Here is a 22100-nt window from a genome sequence, read left to right as displayed (position 1 = left end):
TTTTCAAAGCAGAAAAGAAAATCTGCACTTGAAGAAGGAATGACTAATGCAATCTCTCATTTTATGGACATTAAAACCCAACAAGCAACTGGGAATGGTGGCTCACGCCTGTAATCTCAGTACTTTGGGAGACTGAGGCTAGCAGATCACGAGGTCAAGAAATTGAGACCATCTTGGCCAACATGGTGAAACCCCGTCTCTACTTAAAATTCAAAAATTAGCTGGGCATGGTGGCATGCGCCTATAGTCCCAGCTACTTGGGAGGCTGAGGCAGGACAATCGCTTGAACCCGGGAGATGGAAGTTGAATGAGCCTAGATTATGCCACTGCACTCCAGCTTGGAGACAGAGTGAGACTCCATCTCAAAACAAACAAACAAACAAACAAAAAACAAATAAACAAACCAAACACCCAAAGAGCCACCCAGGCAGCAATCTCTGCTGGTATAGAGAGCAAGGTCCCTGAATTCACTGGCCAGTGCAATGAACCCACTGTAAATTGGGCCCCAGTATCTCCTGCTATGCACCCCCAACATAGGTTCTATAAGTTTGGACTTTGTCTCTTCAGTTCCTTAGAAAAGTACATAATGTGTTCTGTGTACAATGGATGTATAGCAAACTAATTAGGGCCAAAGTAGGCTTTGATGAAGATAATTCTACTCAAGCAGAGACTCAAATCTGCCCTATAATATAGCTAGAACGATATAGCTAGAACAGGAGGAAAAGGAAAAAAAAAATCTCGTCTTTGCTCTAACATCTTTACTCAACTTGACATATCTTTATACATCCAAACTGTGATAGTTTCTCTCATATATGTTGAATAAGCAAAATCTAAAAATACTTCCAATACCAAGAGTTAGAAAGGGTAAAGAGCAACGGGAACTTATATCCTGTAGGAAGGAGCTCACACTGGCATAAGGCTGTTGGAGAGCAATTCCGCAGCACCTAGGGAAGCCAAAGACATGCATACTCTATTCTATTCCTAGGTATTTGGCCTAGAAAAAGTTCGCCCATTTTTACAGAAAGACAAGTCAAAGTTTTCATGGCAGCATTGTTTATAATACACAAAAAATGAAGACAGGTGAATGGGTACATTAATTGTGATTTAGTTGCTGTGCATACTTACTGCACAATACTAAAATAACTTCTTAGATCAACATGCAATTCCTAAATTAACAAAGTTAATATCAAAAACATAACGTTGAGCAAAAATAGCAAGATGTATGACAGGTACAGTAAGTTCCCATTTATACACAATTTAAAAATAGGCAAAGCACTATTTTTAGTAGCCCTATTAGTACATTTATGCACAGAGAGCAAAAATATAAAAACATGCCTGGGAATGAAAAGACATCACATTTAGAAGAGAGATTATCTCTGGAGAAGAAAAGAGACAGGATTTAGGAGGGGTACACCAGGAGCTTTTGTTGTATCTATAATGTTTTCTTTCTTTTAAAAATCTGAAACAAATAAAAAATATTTTTATCTAAAATGGGTTTTGTCACTTTTGTTTGCTTTTCTGTGTACTTAAAATATATCAGAGGTTGAAAAAGAAAACAAAGCATGATGGCTTAGCCATGGATTGGTCTAGACATCCAGGAATCTGAGATGGGAGGAAAAACAAAAATCCACCTACTGCTTTGGAGCATTTTAGTTATTTTTATTCATTTATTTATTTTGAGACAGGGTCTCACTCTGTCATGCAGGCTGGAGTGTGGGGAACCATCACTGCTTACTGCAACCTTGACCTCCTGGGCTCAAGTGATCTTCTTATTTCAGCCTCTGGAGTAGCTGGGACCACAGGCACACACCACCACACCCGGCTAACTTTTTAAATTTTCGTAGAGATGAAGTGTCACTATGTTGCCAAGGATGGTCTCAAACTACTGAGCTCAAGTGATCCTCCGGCCTCGGCCTCCAAAAATGCTGGGATTACAGGTGTTAGCCACTGCTCCTGACCCTATTTTAGGCATTTTAAACAAGCCTGATGGCCATCACAAACTCTTGGCATGGTGCCAAGCCAAAAGTAAATACAGGCTAAATACTGAAGAATAAACAAAAAAAAAACCAATAAAGTAATGAACTGAATGGGTTGCTATACATGCCTTTGGTTAATGGAAATAGAAAACAATAATTACCACTGATAATTTGAAATTCAAACCACTTCTAAATGTGGGTCCATGGACAGCTCTGAAAGACATCATTAATTAAAAAAAGATTGAAAACAAGTGGGCAAAGAAACCCTTAAATACTTTAAGATCCTTAACATTCCATGTTTTTTCTCTTTTTCAGAGCCAGGCATAGCACATTCATCCCATTCTTGTCACCTAAGGACCAGGAGGAGTTCATTGCCATAACAGACCCCAGGACGCTGCCCACAGCCTGACATATCAATAAGTCTTTAGATATCTAAGTGAATTAAAGAGCTCTTCTGAGCCTACGTGAAGAATTCGCAGTACTTTTCTGCTCTGTTCACTTGGTTGACTGGGTACATTAAGATTCTAAATCATTCTGTCTTCACGAATGTAGGTTTGTCCCTTTGGGGACAAAAAATTTCCAGGATGATAACCATGATTTCAAACTCCTGATCATTACAGGGGAATATACAGGCTTGATGAAATCAAGCAGAAATCCACTGCCAGACGTTTTTGCCATTATTGATTTTTTTTTAATTCCAAATGAATTTTAAAATAACCAAAATAAGATACATGGCACATTCATCTAAGCCTAGTAATTAAATCCAAAAAAGCAGTTCATAGTAGTTTAAGCAAAAAGAATAATTTTAGAAAGTACCACAGGCCTCCACTATTTGAAATCAATTAGTTTTTTAGTTTCCTTATGTTATTAAAATATTAATTGACTTTTAAATATAATCCTGAAGCTTCCTTCGAAATACCTTCTTCAAGGAAAGGGGCATATATTTATAGTGTTCTTTTAAAGTTTAACAAAAGAAGGATTCAAACTGAGTTACCTCCACTCTGCAAAGTCTTTTTTCAAATGTGTAACAGGATCTTACTGCAGTCACTCGGTCTGCTCTCCACACAAAGAAAGACTGGAAAGCATTTGTGTTATGCTTCTGGAGTTAAAAATGAAGACGCCTTTTTGTTTCCATCAGTTCTTTTTTATTAATAAGGTGGCCACACCAAGTCAGAAATTATAACCATCTGCTTTAGCCATTAAATACAGATTCAAAGGCCTAATGATAAAGTGACCTCTTTATTAATAACAGAAAGCGACAAGTAGCCATTTTCCCAGAGTGTTCACGGAAATAAATCAATCTGTAGGTCCAGGTATCGGCTGCATCGGTTTTCTCTTCGATTTGGCCTTTATTGTTTTAAATCACTCAGGAAACAAAAAGGGAGCTCAGGAAGTACCTTTTCCATGAGTTTTGTTTTTACCTCTGCTCTTGATGAGATGCCACTTAGCCCACCTCACATAACCTGAAGACACAATCTTTGATTCTCCACATCACAGAAGAATCATCCCCACGCACCATCTAACGAGTGAGTAGACACACGGGACTTATCAGCCGCAGGGAGCATATCTGAATCAAAGCCTCAAACAAAGGTGTGTAGGAAAACCACAGCTCTGTCAAAGGAAACAATAGTGGAATCACTGCAGCTGTATTTTAAAATGGTAGGAACACAGCCCCTTGTTTTCTTTAATTCACATATTAGAATTTTAATTATCAAGTTGCTAAAGTGCGGTGGCTTTCAATTGAAGTGGGTTTTATCGACCCAGCCTCACGGGGCAGACAGAAGTCCTTTGTTGCGCTGCCAGATGCACAGAGACGCCAGCATGGCACCATCCACGTCCTCTGCCTCAGATCCTTCTGGCAGGAAGCCTCTACCACCACCTAGAGCACAGGAGTCTCTGGGAGATGAATCTCCCTGGCCCTTGTCCAAGGGGCTTTATTACTGGAAGAACCAGAAAGATCTCTTTACAAACCTGATCTTTCTTCTTGCCCAATCTATAGGCTGGTACCAGAAGAAACAGCAGAAGACTGAACTGCTATGATGGAAGTCGGCCATGAAGGATGAGTAGTTCTTGCGGGGAATACTTTGTGAAGGCTGTGAACACTGCTGTCCCACCACAGGGAGAATGTCCCCCCAAGTTCTGTCTTTACTACACAGCTGAAACCCTCTAGAAACACACAACACCAAGGCACGGAGCCAGCATGTACAGCCCCAACACCGCTTGCTCCTCTCCCTGGCTTCCTGTTTCCCAATTTCCCCTCGCTGTTTCCCTCACTCCCACCACTCTGGAGAAGGCAGTCACCATCTGTCAGGGGGAAGCAGACCTCCACAGGGCTGTGGGGACAGAGGCAAGAACACCCGACTGATAGTTCAACAGAGGCCCATGGAAGCCAGCCTGGAGGAGACAGTCGGGCAGCTCTCATAACCAGCCAAATCCTACAGATTCCCCTTAGCGACTTCACCTCCAGGGCCCATGTCCTGTAGTCAGTAGAGTCCTTGCTCTGCAGTAACATGCTGTGCCTCATTAGGAGTGTTAGTGAGCTTCTCGAGGCCTCACTATTCTTCCTCATAAAATAAGAGCGCAGAGTTAGGTCATGTCAAAAGTCCCTTGAAGGCTTAGGATTCTATAACGTTACATCACTTCCTTTATCTATTGCCTCAGTTCCCCCAAGTATCGAGCCATGCAGTTGCAGATGATTTTAAGTCCCTTTCCAACACAGAGGCTCTATGATTCCGTTGATGAAGCCAGATCACAAGCAAGGATCATGCTCTTAATCTCAGTGGCTCTTTCTTTGCCAAATAATGATAGGAATGTACTTCAGCTGAATGCCCGCATCTCAGCTACCAGTACATCTGGTTGGGAAACCTACAGCTACTTCTATCTGCCCACTTGCCAACACGGAAATCTTCAAACAAAGAAAGGATGATTCATGGCATCTTTAATAGGGCCCCCACCTTGACATTAAATCTTGGGCTGAGGTTATCGAAAACAGCAAGTATACAAAGAACTTACTCACAGCCTGAGAGCAAGCCAGAGACCGTGCAGGTGGCTGGAGGGAAAATTGACAAGAGTTACAAAGAAAAGGTGCATTGAGTTAATAGAAAATGACTCTGGTATTGAGGAACAGGGGCTGAAAACAGATGTGAGGGGCAGGTCTCATCATGAGGAGTGAAAGCAAGAACCACAGCTGATTTCTCAAACACACACACACACACACACACACACACACACACACATTCTGTCTCTCTCTCTCAAATAAAAAATATAAAAATGTATAAAATTCACTATGCTGGCCCCAGGGTGTGGGTTGCGGTGCCCTTCAAGGAATATTGTAGAGCTGAAAGCTGATTAGACATGGCACCCAAAAACCAGTATTCCAGAAGAAGTTTGATGCTAAAGACGGCAGTTTCACATACTAGAGGAGGTGCTGAGTATAAAAACGTAAGTTCAGGCTCCATCTAAGCTTCATGATCTTTTATAAATTACTAAATCTCTATACCAAATTCCTCATCTGTGAAATGGAGACTACAAATATCCAGTCTATCCAAAAATAGATATTTAAAGCAGGTAAAATACATACAAGTATCTGGGGCACAGCAGACACTTCCAAAAGTTGGAAGTTACTATGAAGATGCATGCAGGTATCAGAGATCAGAACACAATAGTGGGTCAATCCAGAGAGACAAACAGAAATCAAAAAAAGGCAGGCAGTGGCAAAAAAAGGCAAAACAGTGGGTTACGGGTTGAAACAGGAACCTAAAAGAAATTCTCCAGCATCATCACTTTTAATAAATATCTACTGATGTTACTGATGTTAAGGAGAAGAAAGCAGATTGCCAGATGAGTGATAAAAGATGACCTCACTTATTGAAAGAGAAAGAGAAGCAAAAACATGAAGCCAAGGAAGACAGATTATAGAGACATACTCCAAATACTATTATAATAGTAGTTATCACAACTACTAGTAGGGTTACTTCAGGTTTTTTTGTTTGTTCATTTATCAATATTTTCCAAATACTTGTTTTTATTTCAAAGTTAATAAAAAATGGCACCTTAAACATTTCATAATAGGCCCTGAGTAGCTGTTCTTTCAGGGAAGCTGAAGGCCTGGAGAAGATCATTGGCATTCTGAAATCGAGGCTGTGCTCTAATTATTTGAAAGTTCTTTAACACATATATGGAGAAACTCACCCAGTCTATAAATACATGTAGAAGGCCTTCTTAATTCAAAAGTATGACATTAGACATTTCAGGGAAAAAAAAACATAAACTCTCAAAGAGTCTCCATCTCATTAGGGAATTAGATATGCTCACATTAAATTATAACTCACAATGCAGGGTGCACTAATGTAACAATGAATTCAAGGAGAGTGATTTGAGCCAGGCTGAGGACAACTGGAAGACTTCAAAAGGCGGGAAAAAGTCACTTTCTGTTGCAGAGACAATTTAATTAAAAAGAAGCTCCTTTCTACCCCCTCCTCCAGGTAATAGAGAATTCATTGTATTCCGAGGAACTGAAGATCTTACAAGAAGGCAGATTGCATGACCTTCCAATTGCAATAGATTCTTTCAGGAAAGGGAGTAATTAAGATTGCCTAGAAGGGGCTGCTTTATTTCATTGAGGAGGTAACTTTAAACAGGCTGCCTCACCACATGCACCACACTCAACAAGCAAACTCCCTACACTGGACTCCTATAGGGTCTAATTCTCACCTCAGCCCCAACTTCACCCAGATTCTCTCACCTGTTATTATTAAGCTACTTAGCTGCCTTCCACCCTTCATCCCTAGACCCCAAATACCCTAGCAGACTGTGAATTCCTTTTGTTCTTTCGTGTACTCATCCACCATTTTCTTCAACACATGCTATGTGCTAGCAACACAAAGACAAATAAAACAACAACCCCCATCCCCATAAAGTTAATAGTCTAGCAGCAGTAACTGACTTATTAGTAGATATTTATAGTTCAATGGCCGACATGTGCATGGAGCATCCAAGAGAAGGAAGAGGATGTGCCTAACCAGCGTGAAGCCTGGCAATAGGGTTTGGAGGACATTGCAAGAAGAGTGGGTGGCAGGAATAAAGGCACTAACCATGGTGAAAAGGGACACAGAGTGAGCAGAAAACCATGTAGCCTGATCTTAAAGTGTGAGGCAGAGAGTGGAAAACCACAACCATACCAGCCAACATTTACTGAGGGCTAACCCTGTGTGAGCTGATTAATTCTCACCAACCCATGAGGTAGGTTTTATCATCCTAATGTTAGCAATGAGGAAACGAGGCTACAAAGGTTAAGCCACTGGGGCAGTAAAGGAGATAATCACTCTGATATGCTGCCCTCCTAAGTCTAGACGGATCAGCAAGGGCTGGTCTGAAAATCCCTTTGGTATCATGCTAAGGAGCTTGGGCCTTTCCTATAGACAACAGGCAGGCAGTAAATGGCTTTAAGCAGGAAAGAGTCAGATCTGTGTCTCAGGAGGCTACTTCAGCAAAGTGTGGAGGACTGATATGAAGAGGGACCCACCCAGACTTAGGGAAATCAGCTAAAAAGTTGTTGCAGTCTTCCTATGAGCAATGTGCAGCCTCATCTAAAGGTGCAAAGAAGGAGCAGAGGGCAGTCGGGTCCCGGCAGCGGCTGCAGAGCTCTCGTCTTCTGCGGCTCTCCGAGCCCTCTCCTTTTCGCTTCCGGAAACATGGCCTCCGGTGTGGCTGTGTGATGGTGTCATGAACATGTTCAACGGCATGAAGGTGCGTAAGTCTTCAATGCCAGAGGAGGTGAAGAAGCACAAGAAGGCAGTGCTCTTCTGTCTTGGTGAGGACAAGAAGAACGTCATCAAGAAGATCCTGGTGGGCAATGTGGGCCAGACTATCGACAACCCCTGTGCCACCTTTGTCAGGATGCTGCCAGATAAGGACTGCCACTATGCCCTCTATGACACAGCCTACTGGACCAAGGAGAGCAAGAAGGAGGACCTGGTGTTTATCTTCTGGGTCCCTGAGTCTGCGCCCCTTAACAGCAAAATGACCTATGCCAGCTCCAAGGACGCCATCAAGAAGAACCTGACAGGGGTCAAGCATGAATTACACGCAAACTGCTATGAGGAGGTCAAGGACCGCTGCACCCTGGCAGAGAAGCTGGGGGGCAGTGCGGTCATCTCCCTGGAGGACAAGCCTTTGTGAGCCCCTTCTGGTCCCCTGCCTGGAGCATCTGGCAGCCCCACATCTACTGTTGGGGGTTGCAGGCTGTTCCCTTCCTCTCAGACCTGAAGGGCTGGGGAGGATCCCAGCAGAGGGAGTGCAATCCCTTCACCCCAGTTGCCAAACAGATCCCCCACCCCCTGGATTTTCCTCCTCCCTCCATCCCTGATGGTTCTGGTCTTCCCAAACTGCTTTTGATCTTCTGATTCCTCTTGGGTGGAAGCAAACCAAATTCTCCCCAGGCACCCCAGTTGTGGGGGTGGCCTGTATTTTTTTTAACAACACCGCCACTCCCCACCTGTTCCTCCCCCTTCCTATGCTGCCAACTTCTAACCGCAGTAGTGACTCTGTGTTTGTCTGTTTAGTTCTGTGTATAAATGGAATGTTGTGGAGATGACCCCTCCCTGTGACAGCTGGTTCCTCTCCCTTTTCCCCTGGTCACTGCTACTCATGGAAGCAGGACCAGTAAGGGACCTTCGATTAAAAAAAAAAAAAAAAAGAAGAAGAAGGAGCAGAGGGAACAGATGCAAGAAGTATTTGTTGGGAGACATTCTCCATGAGTCCCTTCGGTTTCTGCACATCTCGTGAGCAAAGCACAGGCTGCCCTTGGTTCCAGACTAACTTTTCAAAGATGTTTATATGGAGAACAGCCTTGGAAGAAATGATCTCCCTCTGGAGCAAAGGTGAAGCATCTTTGTTACCCAATATAAAAGATTTGGTTTCCTTAAGTTCAGAATTCCTCTCCTGTAACACAATGCACTGCATGTATGGATGTCACCTGGCCGTCTTCATGACATCCTATGGGAGTTGGGTCTTGGAGAAACACTCTGGCTATTGCTATTGCTATGACTAATAAAGTTCTTTGTCTTTAACCCAGGAATCCATAGTCTTTTGCCAGCATCCATGTAACTGTGGCAGGCAAGTTCATTTGCAAGTAAGATAAAGTCTCAAATCCTTCACAGTTCTTGATGATATTTAGGGGGAAAAAGTCAGCAGGATTGGTGAATGGCCAAATGTAGAACGTTAGGGAGAAAATGGAATCAAAGATTACTTGTGGTTTTTTTGTTTGTTTGAAGGTTGAAGTTTGGACAGTGGTGTGAATGGTTACTTTAGACAGTGGTGTCACCAACAGAGGTGGAATATATAACAGGTACAAGAATGTAATATGTAGTGAGGCATAGTGGGTGCTGAGGATGAGATAATAATTCAGTCTGGAGACCTATGAGACATCCATGTGGAAGTATCCAACACAGAGATGAATAATGAAGACAAAAGGGTAAGGGCTGGGGTTAAAGATATATGGGGGTCATTAGCATCAGGGTGTAGCTAAATCCATGATATTGGATAAAATCCTCTTACATATAGAAACCATCATATTCATCCTTAAATCCTTAGTCCCCTGCAGAGAGCTTTGCACAATGTATATGCTCAATAAAAGTGTGTCAATGAAATAGCTAAAAACAGATCCAGAATTAGTTGTAACCTTTATTTAAATTAAAATTGCTTCAGTGGTTATCGAAGTAATGCTAATTCAGGTTTTCTCAAATCAGAGTCTCAAATACAGGGTCTGTACATTTTTTTCACATGAAATACAACCAGTTTCATACACAAATAATTACAAATTCATCATTCTCATAGATGTAATATGGAAGCAGAACAAAATTCTAAGACTCATAATTTCATTGATTAAAAAGCAGTATTGTTGGTTATCTTACTGGAGAAAAAAATTCTACTATCCACAGGATCACTTCTACCTTCATTCATTTAAAAACACAAAAAACTGGCTGGGCGCAGTGGTTCATGTCTGTAATCCCAGCACTTGGGGAGGCTGAGGCTAGCGGATCATGAGGTCAAGTGATCAAGACCAAGGCCAGTGATCCTGGCCAATATGGTAAAACCCCGTCTCTACCAAAAATATAAAAACTAGTTGGGCATGGTGGTGTGCACCCGTAGTCCCAGCTACTTGGGAAGTTGAGGCAGGAGAATTGCTTGAACCCGGGAGGCAGAGGTTGCAGTGAGTCGAGATTGTGCCACTACACTCCAGCCTGGCGACAGAGCAAGACTTCATCTCAAATTTAAAACAAACAAACAAAAAAAAAAAAAAAAAAAACACACCTTACTGAGGACCTACTCTGTTCATGGAACTGTGCTGAAATCTGTAAGGGATCTAAAAAGCATAAAAGTCCCTTCCTTAAAGGAAATTACAAAAGCAGGGTGGTGACACATACACCAGACCAGAATTTAGTTCCAAGTTCCAGATTTAGCAATTTTATGACCTTGAGCAAGTTACTTAACCTCTACAACCTTTAGTTACTAAACTTCTAAAAAGAAAATAGTGAAAACGCATACCTCATAAAAGGCAATGAGATTTACATTTTGTAATACATGTAGAGTGTGTATTATAATACTCCGTCAAAAGTGGTGGCCAGTATGATTACCATCATCATAAACTGATTGGGGAAGAAATACTCATAGAAATACTCACAGAAAAACCACTCAGTGAAGGATAGTCCAGAACATTATAAATGCCATTGAAGTGCTAAAGCGCTAGAAACGCAGACCCTTAGGAACCTGTTGAGAACAGTAGTAGTTACCACTGTGTTTTAACTTATTTAAACCAGCCCAATAAACCTGAGTGAATAGTATTATTCCCATTTTCTAGATGAGAAAATTGACACCCAGGCAAGTCAAGTAACTTACCCAGGTTCACCCAGCCAAAAGTGGTGGAGCAGGAAATAAACCCAGGCTGTCCAGCTCCAGAGTCTGATGCCTAGCTGGCTCCTCAGGAAGAATCATGCATTTTTATAACTTACATTTTGAGAAGAAAAGAACTGAACTCTTTGAAAGTATTTGCCTTCAACTCAAAACTATTATACAAATACTATTCTACTCAGAATTGAAAGATTGTTTTAAAATATCTAAATAGGGCCAGGTGCGGTGGCTCACACCTATAATCCCAACACTTTGGGAGGCCAAGGTGGGTGGATCACCTGAGGTCAAGAGTTCGAGACCAGCCTGGTCAACATGGTGAAACCCCGTCTCTACTAAAAATACAAAAAAATTAGCCAGGTGTGGTGGCCCGCACCTGCAGTCCCAGCTACTGGGGAGGCCGAGGCAGGAGAATCGCTCAAACCTGGGAGGCAGAGGTTGCAGTGAGCCGAGATCACGCCATTGCCCTCCAACCTGGGTGACAAGAGGGAAACTCCATCTCAAAAAAAAAAAAAAAACCAAAAATCTAAACAGACAAGCAGAGAGACTTTTCTAGGTTTGCTCAGGTCCTATTTCACAGATTCTGATAACTGTGAAGGAAGAAAGATTTAATGCGTCGCACTGAACACTGTGTAAGACAAAATCACGGTGCATCGTGGACAGATGCACAAAATCCAAAGTGACTCAAAGTGTAGGGGTTTGGGCTTAAAGCTCTGAGGCACCTTTATGAAAGAAAATGACTCCATTTACCAACTTTCATTTTCTACTGTTCATAAGCACTTCCTTAAGCTTAATTTAATATCTACCCCTCTCAGATGCAGAGTTTTAGGGGGTTGTTTTTCCCTTTACATGTGAATAATGTAACAGACTGATGGGATATATTCAGCCACTGTGTTGGGCCACCTTGGACTTTCATCAAATTTTGTTTTATTTAATTTTCAAAGACAATAATGATGAAATACCCTAAATATCCAACCACTGAGTGATGGCTAAATAAACCATGTAGGCTGTGCTCACTCAGTGTTATATCACACAAAACACTAAAGATAATATTTCGCCAAGCAAGGCTGCATGTGCCTGAAGTCCCAGCTTCTCAGGAGGCTGAGGCAGGAGGATCACCTGAGCCCAGGAGTTCAAGTACAGCCTGGGCAACATAGAAAGACCCAATCTCAAGGAAAAAAAAAAGAAAAACAATAGCTATAAAGACTTGAAAAAATAGTATTATATATTAAGTGGAAAAAAAAAACTTGCTACAAAATAGCATCGACAAGATGATTACATTTATGGATGAAAATGTATGCATAGGGCAAAAAAGCCTGAAGGAAATGCCCCAAAATATTAAAAGTGATTTTTTGTGTTAATAATATGAGCCTGGGGAGATTTAATAGTCTTTCACTTTCTCAATGTTTCTTTATTTTCTGAATTTTCTTTGATACATATATTAGTTTTTAATTGCAGTAAACCAATATAAAAACAAAAAAGTTCAGTGTGCTATGCATTGCACTACAGAGCCTTCTTACACTTTTTAAGTGTTCAGAATATTTGTATTACAGACAGATTAGTGAATAGATGCCTAGATAGATAGATAGATAGATAGATAGATAGATAGATAGATAGACAGACATTCTTTTACCAAAACATTACAGAATAACTCCTCTTAGAAATACAGTCAAAATCTGGCTTCCCCATCCAATTCAGCTGTCTCTTTCTTTAAACCAATGAACCATCTATTTCTTTAAGGTAAATGTTACTTAAAAGCATCTTAGATGGATAGATCTGACTTTTTAAGCCCTAAATAGAGGGTACAGGTAACCAATTAATGCATGAATTACAGCCATGCGTCACTTAACAACATATGTTCTGAGAAAAGCATCCTTAGTTGATATGCTTGCTGTCATGTGAACATCATAGAGCGTACTTACACAAACTTAGATGGTATAGCCTACTCCACCCCTAGGCTTTATGATATGGCCTATCGCTCCTAGGTTACAAACCTGTACAGCACGTTACCACACTGAATACTGTAGGCGACTGTCACACAATGGTATCTGTATAGCTAAACATACCTAAACATATAAAAGATGCAGTAAAAATACAGTATAAAAGATTAAAAATGTTATACCTGTAGAGACCACTTACCATGAATGGAGCTTGCAGGAATTAGAAGTTGCTCTGGGTGAATCGGTGTGAGTGAAAGTGAAAGCATAGGACATTACTATACACTACTGTAGACTTTATAAACACTGTACACCTAGGCCACACTAAATTGACAAAGTATTTTTGTTTCTTCAATAATAAATTACTTAGCTTACTGTAACTTTTTTACTTTATAAACTTTTTATTTTTTAACTTTGGACTTTTTCATAATGCTTAGCTTAAAACATAAACACATTTTACAGCTGTAAAAAAATATTTTCTTTACATCCTTGTTCCATAAGCTTTTTTCTATTTAAACGTTTTTAAGTTAAAAATTAAGATATAAACAGGTCAGGATCATCAATATCACTGTCTTCCACCTCCATGTATTGTCCCCTAGAAGCTCTTCAAGGGGCAATAACAATGCCTTCTTCTGAAATACCTCCTGAAGAACCTGCCTGAGGCTGTTTTACAGGTAATGTTTTGTTTTAGAAGCAAAAGCAGTACACTCGCAAATAATAATAATAAAAAGTATAGTAAATACACAAACCAGTAACATAGTTGTTTATTACTATTATCAAGTATCAAGTATACTATTATCAGTATACAATTAGGTATATGTATATAACTGGCAGTGCTATAGTTATACAGGACTCGCAGGGCAGGTTTATTTACACCAGCATCACCACAAACACATGAGTAATGCACTGTACTACAACATTACAACAACTACAGCCTCTCTCGGAATTTTTCAGCTCCATTATAACCCTATTGGACCACCATCTTATATGCAGTTCTAACGTTGACAGAAAGATGATTATGCAGTGCCTGACTGTAGCTACCATACAAATGTGACAGGAAGAGTAACTTAGCTCATACACAATTACATGCATACTTACTTTTTAAGAGACAGAATCTCGTTTCTGTCACCCAGGCTAAAGTGCAGTGGCAGGATCACGGTTCACTGCAGCCTCGATCTCCTGGACTCAATTGATCCTCCCACCCCAGCCTCCCAAGTAGCTGGGACTTCAGGCACACGCCACTGTGCCCAGCTAATTTTTGTATTTTTTGTAGAAACAAGGTCTCACTATGTTGGCCAGGCTGGTCTGGAACTCCTGGCCTCAAGCAAAGATACACACTTTCTTTTGGCAGCCACAAACAATTAATTATCAATATAAATGTCAATATGACACACTGAAACTGCTTTTCAGAAAGGGTTATCCAAACTTAATTTTGTCAAAGAAAAAAAACCTACTCTACTGGCCAGAAAGTACTGAGTTCAGTCCAACGAAATGACTAGAATAGCTACACAAACTACATAGTGAACTTTGGAGGCTGTTTCCATCTGGAAATGTGCATCATGTACACATTGCTCCATATGCCACCAGTAATGCTTTAACCACTTTCAAAACACCAGCCATAACACAATCCGAAAAAGAATAATAGTATGCATATTTTTAAAAAAAGAATACAATTATTGGAAGAGCTTTGGGAAATTAACGCAGCCCTACTGTGGAGGTCAAATTCATACGCAGTATAAAATGAAAACAAATCTGACATACTGAACACTTGTCATGTGGCTCTTGTAGGGTAAGCACAATTTTCAAAGCTGGATAGAAACTGGAGTTCAGTGGAAAGTACAGATGATTGACTACCTTTCTTTACGGGGAACAGAAACATTCGCTTAGATCCCTGCTGCTTTGGCCAAGTTAAGCTCAGCCTCCCCTGCCATTCATCCAAGACAGGGCACCAATGTCTTGATGCTGGTTAACAGATAATTCAAACAGGCACACACACACTTCATCACTGTAAGAGGTACCTCTATGTGGTTGTCAGCCTTTAGCGATATCAACTCAACGGGCCCACAAGCTTTTTACAAAATAAACACAAATTAATTGGGAGACAAAGATGGAGGGATAGGAGGGGACATTTTTAAAAAGACAGAAAGTCAATTGCATTAGTGGTCACAAAAGAACCAGGGGTGTTTCTGTTTGGTAGTGGATCAGCTACATGCAGAATGTTAACCTCTTTAAATAAGGCATTGGTGATTTTAAGAAATTAACTTTAGGTCTGATTAGTGCCAAGTGTAGAATTTCTGCAAGAAGATGTCATGGAGTAGAGAAAAATCTACAGTGTCTGTTCCTCTTTCTGTTTATAACCTCTGGACTTTAGTATCGTCTCTTGGGCTATCTGCAGAGGCCTTTCCATACTCATCCACTCAGAATTCCCCCCTGCTAATTATGAAATCTTAAGAAACTGGCTATAGGAAAACAACTTTTGGTCATAACTTTTTGTTCCTATTTATTAATATATCCTAACTCACTTGGCATTCCACATCTATAGATGCTATTTATGGTTCATAAATTTAGTTTTCCCACTGGTTCAGATAAGCAGGTCCTAAAAATGATATAAGATGTGCTTTTTTCTACAAAGTCTCAAAAGCCATCAGATACTACAATGAGAGTGAATCATGGACGGACTATGGGGTTGAGGCTTAGGGCCTGGACTCTGGAATCAGGCAAACCTGGATTCAAATCCTGACTTCGTATATCAAGTTGCGTAACCTTGAGCAAGTTCTTTAAGTTCAAAATGGTCCTGACCCCAGCGGGGCTATTGGGAGGATGGAATGCAATAGTTGACAAAAAGCAAGCAGCAGATCTGAAATTCTACCTCTTGGGGCTACCTAAGGAACAATGTTTTCAAATTATAAAATCTCTGCTGGGAGACAACAGAATCAAGAAGAGAGTGTTTTCACTTTAGTCACTACACAAATTAAAGTTGCTGTGGGGCTAGTGTCAGCTTTACTTTTACCTAAATGTGTGACATATTAATCACTCCCAAGCTCCATTTCCTCAGCTTTAAAAGAAGAGGGTGGTCTCAATGAAGCTCTATCAAGATCTGAGTACTTGCAAAAATGAAATCCACATTTCTGTGTGCAGCCTATATTGTCCAACAACACAAGTGCCTTTTAACAATGAAATCATACTCTTTCCACCTACTTTTCCCATACTTTAGAGTATTTTACTGCACTATGAGCTTCTCAAAAGGAAAGACAATGTCTTGCCTGTTGTTTCTACCCATAGTGCTTCTAAGAATATCTGGCACACTACAGATGACCGAGGAATAAATGAGCAACTGAATCATCTCAATATCCTCCCTAAAGGCACATAAATTTTGCACACAGTAGGTATCAAAATACATTTGTTGGAAAAATGGATTTGAGCAAAACTGGGAGTGCCTTTACAGGTAGGGACTTCCTTTTACTCATCTCTGTAGCCCCTGGGCCTGGGCAGAGCCTGGCACAAAGAAAGGAGGATCAACTAATCTTTTGGCTCTGGAGACATGCTAGCAATTGACCTACTCAAAAAGTAATTGGCAAGATGTGTGTGGATTCCAGTTCCAGAAGGCCTTCTCTGTGCCTGGCATTGTACAAGATGGTTTGCATGATGTTTTCTCAACAGCTCTGATAGGGATGAGTGACATCATTTTAAAATGAGTGAGCAAGGGTTCAGAGAGATTAAGTCACTTGTCCAAAATCACAAAGCTGATAAATAACAGAGCTGGGATTTAAAACCAGGCTTCTGGAACCTGTGCTTTTTCCATTATGGGAGATTAAGAAAGAAGGGAAAGCACCAAAATAGATGAGACCACCTTATTTGAAGCTGTGTGACTTTAGGGGAGGATGGAGGAGGCAGCAACAGGTAGATAGGGTTCAAGGAGGGAAGCTGACCAGTGGGGCCAACCACCCCAGCCAATTATTGATCCACGGGCCTGCCACCTGCAGCCATGAACAGCAGGTCTTGAAGAATGTTGATTAGAGCCATTTCCCAAGCAGAACTGACCAGGTAGTGGCTGGCGGTAATGGCAGTCCAGACCAATTCCTTCTGGTCATTATATACAAGTCCAGGCGAGCCCATCAGAATGCCTTGGGCCCAGATCTTGGAACAGTAGTCCACTTGCCATCTTGGAGCCAACGCACAAAGCACAAGAACTCCCACATGGAAAGACTAACCACATTTTCTAGACTAGTGCTAGAAGAGGAGGAGGCCTGAATACTTTGTCTCAGAGGAAGAAATTTAATGACTCTTGGTTTTGGAAAAATCAATTTTAAGAGTAAGGCTAAGTCCCATGTGCTCATCATAGAAACAAAAAGAGATAACATTCATTGTCAAAGCATCAGAGCAGGAGAGCTGCCATTTTTAAAAAATGCTATTTTATAGTTTTGTTAAGATTCAGCATGTAAACAGCAGTACCCTTCCTATGACTACAGGGTAAACTAATTTAATAAAATCAAATATGTTTGAAACATATTCTGTTCTTAACAGTAACATCAACTAGAAACATGGAATCTTATATATCCGTATACTGGCACGATAAAACACTCAGTATAATTACTTTCTAATTCATCTAGGGGTACAAAAGTAATTATTCTAGAGACACCACACTAGACCCTCTAGTTTGCAGGCTCAGAGTAACCCACTTTAAATATCTGAAGGAGACCCTGCCAACCCTCGGCTCAAATGCCCCATGCTTCCTGAGGCCTCTCCATCTCAGCTCCACCAAAAGGATCTAAGCTCAGGGTAACCTCTTTCTTACTACAAGAACTTAACAGCCTGCTTAGATGGAGAGGACAAAAGCTACACAGGATGTTAGAGAGAAAGCAATGCCAGGTCAGTAACTAACTGAGCTTTCTCCCTGAGTTGGAAAAAAAAAACCCCAAAAAAAAGAAGAAAAGTCAAATAAAAGCCCTTAGGACAGAAAGCATTGATGTAATTTCACTATTCCTAAGCATGCCAGAAGCCATAAATATTTGTAAAGCATAATCTTTATATTTGCAACGTTCAAGGGCATAACTAGAAAAAAAAAATCAGTGTGTAAATATGCACATGTGCTAACTATTCTCTTAGATCACTCAGAAAGAGAAAGAGAGAGAGAGAGAAAGAAAAGAAAGAAAGAAAGAAAGAAAGAGAAAGAAAGAAAGAAAAAGAAAGAAAGAGAAAGAAAGAAAGAAAAAAAAATGCAAGCAGGCAACCGGAAGTCTAAATATTGCTGGAAAAGTTTGGGTTGTTTCTGTCTGAAATTTACTCTGATCAGCCCTGCAGAATCTGTCCTTGCACACTACCTCAAAGGAAAAAGAAGAAGAAAGAAAGAAAAGGAACTTTATAGATAGAATCTCCAAACCCATGCTTGACTCCTCGCTCTCCTCTCCCCTCCCAGAGCAGCCAGTCAGAGCTTGGAGAACACATGACCCCCAGGGATCATTCTGAGGCTCTGTCCCTGAGCTGGCCAGGACCCTGGGCCCTGGGAGCTTCCCCTTGTCACCCTGAAGCCCAACAAAACAAAGCAATCCTTCTCCAAGATGGCCATCTAACTATTTAAAGATCATTCTCATGTCTTCTCCTTTTCTGGCTTGCTCTTTTCTGGACATACCTGGTTTGTCACTGTTCATACCCCAAGGGTGGTCTGACCAGCACACACTTAGAAAAGATAAAAGCACTGAAACCTTTCCACTCAGGCAGTCCATTATTACTCAACATTTTTCTGAATCCATATCAACTCAGCTTTGAAAAAAATGATGTGTGTTTTCAAACCACAACTGTACTTATAGCAGCACTGACTAGAAATAATAAATCAGCTGCATAATACTGAGTGTCAGCATGTCTGCTAACTATTCTCTTACACAGAGTCAATTCAGCTATAAGACAAGAAATGAGAAATGAAAGAAAGAAAGAAAGAAAGAAAGAATTATGAAAGTAAAGAACAGAGGAGAAAGAAAGAAAAAATGCAAGCAGGCATTTTTTATCTCATTAAATCCTAGCAACACTGAAAAATAGGTAGTACTAATTCCATGTTCCAGAAAAGGAAACAGAGGCTCAGGTAAGCTAAATGATTCCCAAAGCCACATCACTGGTTGACGTGGATGAGTTTGGCTCTGAGTGTAACTCCACCCAAATCTCATCTCGAATTGTAGGGATCCCCTACATGTTTCAAGAGAGGAGATGTGCTTCTCCTATTACCTTTCAGCTCACTAATTAGCTAAGTTCCATCTTCTGAGGCTTCACCTACCGCTTTTTATGCGATACAACTGACTGATGTCAAATAAACCTCTAATTTGCATTATACATTACCCAGTCTCAGGCAGTTCTTTACAACAGTGTGAAAACAGACTAATACAGAAAATTGGTCCTGAGAGAAGTGGAGCATTGTTATAGAGATATCTGAAAATGTGGAAGTGATTTAGGAACTGGGTAATGGGCAGAGAATAAAAAAGTATGAAGGGCTCAGAAGAAGACAGGAAGATGTGGGAAAGTTTGGAACCTCCTAGAGACTGCTGAATGGTTTTGACCAGAATGTTCATTGTGATATGGACGATGAAGTCCAGTATGAGGTGGTCTCAGATGGAAACGAGGAACTTATTGTGAACTGGAGCAAAGGTCACTCTTCCTATACTTTGGCAAAGAGACTGGTGGCATTTTGCCCCTGCTCTAGAGATCTATGTAACTTTAAACTCGAGAGAGATGGTTTGGGTATCTGGTAGAAGAAATTTCCAAGCAGCAAAGCATTCAAGATGTGACCTGCCTTTTTCTGAAAGCATACAGTCATAGGCATTCACAGAGAGATGGTCTGAAATTGGGATTTATGTTTAAAAGGGAAGCAGAGCATAAAAGTTTAGAACATTTGTATCCTGACCATGTTGTAGAAAAGAAAAACCCATTTTCTGGGGAGAAATTCAAGCTACCAGCTGCAGAAATTTGCATAAGTAAAGAGAAGCTGAATGTTGATACCCAAGACAATGGGGAAAATGTCTCCAGGGCAATTCAGAGATCTTCATGGAAACCCCTCCCATCACAGGCCCAGAGGCCTAGAAGGGAAAACTGGTTTTGTGGGCCAGGGGTCCCTCCTGCCCTCCCTGTTCTGTACAGCCTTAGGACATGGCACCTTGAGTCTCAGCCACTCCAGTTCCAGCCATGGCTAAAAGGGGCCAAGGCACAGCTCAGGCATTGCTTCAGAGCGTGGGAACCCCAAGCCTTGGCAGCTTCCGCCTGGTGTTGGGCCTGCGAGTGCACAGAAGATAAGAGTTGAACTTCAGAAGCCTTTGCCTAGATTTCAGAGGATATATGGAAATGTCTGGATGTCCAGGCAGACGCCTGCTGCAGGAGTGGAGCCCTCATGGAGACCCTCTACTAGGGCAGGCAGAGGGAAAAAATGGAGTTGGAGTCCCCACACAGAGTCCCCACTGGGAAACTGCCTAGTAGAGCTGTGAGAAGACGGCCACCAGCCTCTAGATTCCAGAATGGTAGATCCACTGGCAACTTGCCCTGTGTACCTGGAAAAGGTACAGGCACTCAATGCCAGCCCATGAAAGCAGCTGTGTGTCAGGGGGGCTGTATCTGCAGAGCTACAGGGGCAGAGCTTCCCAAGGCCTTGAGAGCCCACCACCTCTTGCATCAGCATGCCCTGGATATGAGACATGTAGTCAAAAGAGATTATTTTGGAGCTTTAAGATTTAATGGCTGCCCGGCTGCGTTTTGAACTTGGCGCAGGGCCTGCAGCCCCTTTGTTTTGACCAATTTCTCCTATTTGGAATGGGAACATTTACCAAATTCCTGTACCCCCATTGTGTCTTGGAAGTAATTAACTTGCTTTTGATTTTACAGGCTCATAGGCAGAAAGAACTTGCCTTGTCTCAGATGAGACTTTGGACTTGGACTTTTGGGTTAATGCTGCAACGAGTTAAGACTTTGGGGGACTGTTGGGAAGGCATGATTGGCTTTTAAATGTGAAAAAGACATGAGCTTTGAAAGGCATCAGGAGTGAAATGATATGGTGTGTCTCTGTGTCCCCACCCAAATCTCATCTCAAACTGTAATCCCCACGCATCAAGGGAGGGACCTGGTGGGAGGTGATTGGATCATGGGGGTGGTTTCCCCCATGCTGTTCTCATGATAGTGGTTCTTTTAAACCAACAAGATCTGATGGTTTAAAAGTGGCACTTCTCTCTTAGCACTCTCTCTCCTGCTCTGCCATGTAAGACATGCCTCACTTCCCCTTCACCTTCTACCATGATTTTAAGTTTCCTGAGACCCCCCCAGCCATGCAGAACTCTGGGTCAATTAAACTTCTTTTGTTTATAAATTACCCAGTCTCAGGTAGTTCTTTATAGCAGTGTAGAAATGAATTAAAACACTGGCAATAAGTAAGATGCAAAGCAAGGATACAGCCAAGGTCTACCTAGCCTCTTCTCCACCACCTTATGCCCTATTGTTGCCACTTTCTTTTACTTTGGCAACCAGTGCTGGACAGGAGGTACTGTGACACTTTCTGTGCCTTAAAAGCAGATTCAAAACTGCTCTGACTCCTCCACCCCTGCTTTAACTGTCTGCCCCATAGTGGCGTAAAAGTTAATGCAAATATATATATGTCTGTAGCATTACCATGTCCCTTCCCTCAAGTATGAGCTATGGCCTCAAAGATAATTAAGCTTTTTATGAAATTTTTTTTTTGGCCTCATTGCTATGATACTCACCAGTCAGATTCAACAGAATTTCAGCAGATTTCATGGAGCTTAAGGATTTACTTTCTGGAAGGCCCTTTCACTGTTTTCACAACCTCCCTTCCTGGGAGCTTGTGTTCAAGTTCCTTGGCGAGGAAATAAGCTGTCTTACTCCATTAAATGACTGTTGAAAATGAAAGTCAGACCAAGTCACTCCTTTCTTGGAAGACTTCCATGGCTCCACACTGTCCTTAGGATCAAGTCCAAGCTCCCCAGCATGGCCTGCAAAGTGCTCCTTGATCTGTCCCCAGACTATATCACAAGCCACATCCCTATCCACTTATCTGCCCCCACACTGGATGTTCCAGAAAGACTGAATTACTTTCAGTTCCACCAGTACTCTATGGTTCTGCACTTCCAGACTCTGTATATTATTCCTCCTACCTGCAATAATCTCCATGCCATCAATTACATCACACTCCCTTCGCCTGTTGAATGCCCATTCCATCTCCAGATCTCAGCTTCTATGCTCCTTCCTCCTGGAAGCCTTCCAGGGTCCTGTCCCCACATCTGAATTAGGAATCCCT

The 22100-nt window shown here is 41.5% G+C and overlaps 1 protein-coding gene and 1 pseudogene across 2 annotated transcripts in view; one reads left to right on the top strand and one right to left on the bottom strand.

Moving 5' to 3' along the window:
- The window catches only part of ROR1 (receptor tyrosine kinase like orphan receptor 1), a 409576-nt gene that overhangs the window by 333273 nt on the left and 54203 nt on the right, over window positions 1-22100 (bottom strand). The window lies entirely within an intron of this gene.
- LOC103885715 lies at window positions 7670-8677 on the top strand (annotated as a pseudogene). Its single transcript, XR_648970.4, has one exon. The product of XR_648970.4 is annotated as a cofilin-1 pseudogene (transcript).

Source organism: Papio anubis, chromosome 1 (assembly GCF_008728515.1).
Source record: "Papio anubis isolate 15944 chromosome 1, Panubis1.0, whole genome shotgun sequence".
In the NCBI taxonomy this organism is placed as follows: domain Eukaryota; kingdom Metazoa; phylum Chordata; class Mammalia; order Primates; family Cercopithecidae; genus Papio; species Papio anubis.
Note: the sequence above shows the minus strand (reverse complement) of the source record. Positions and strands in the feature narration are given on the sequence as shown.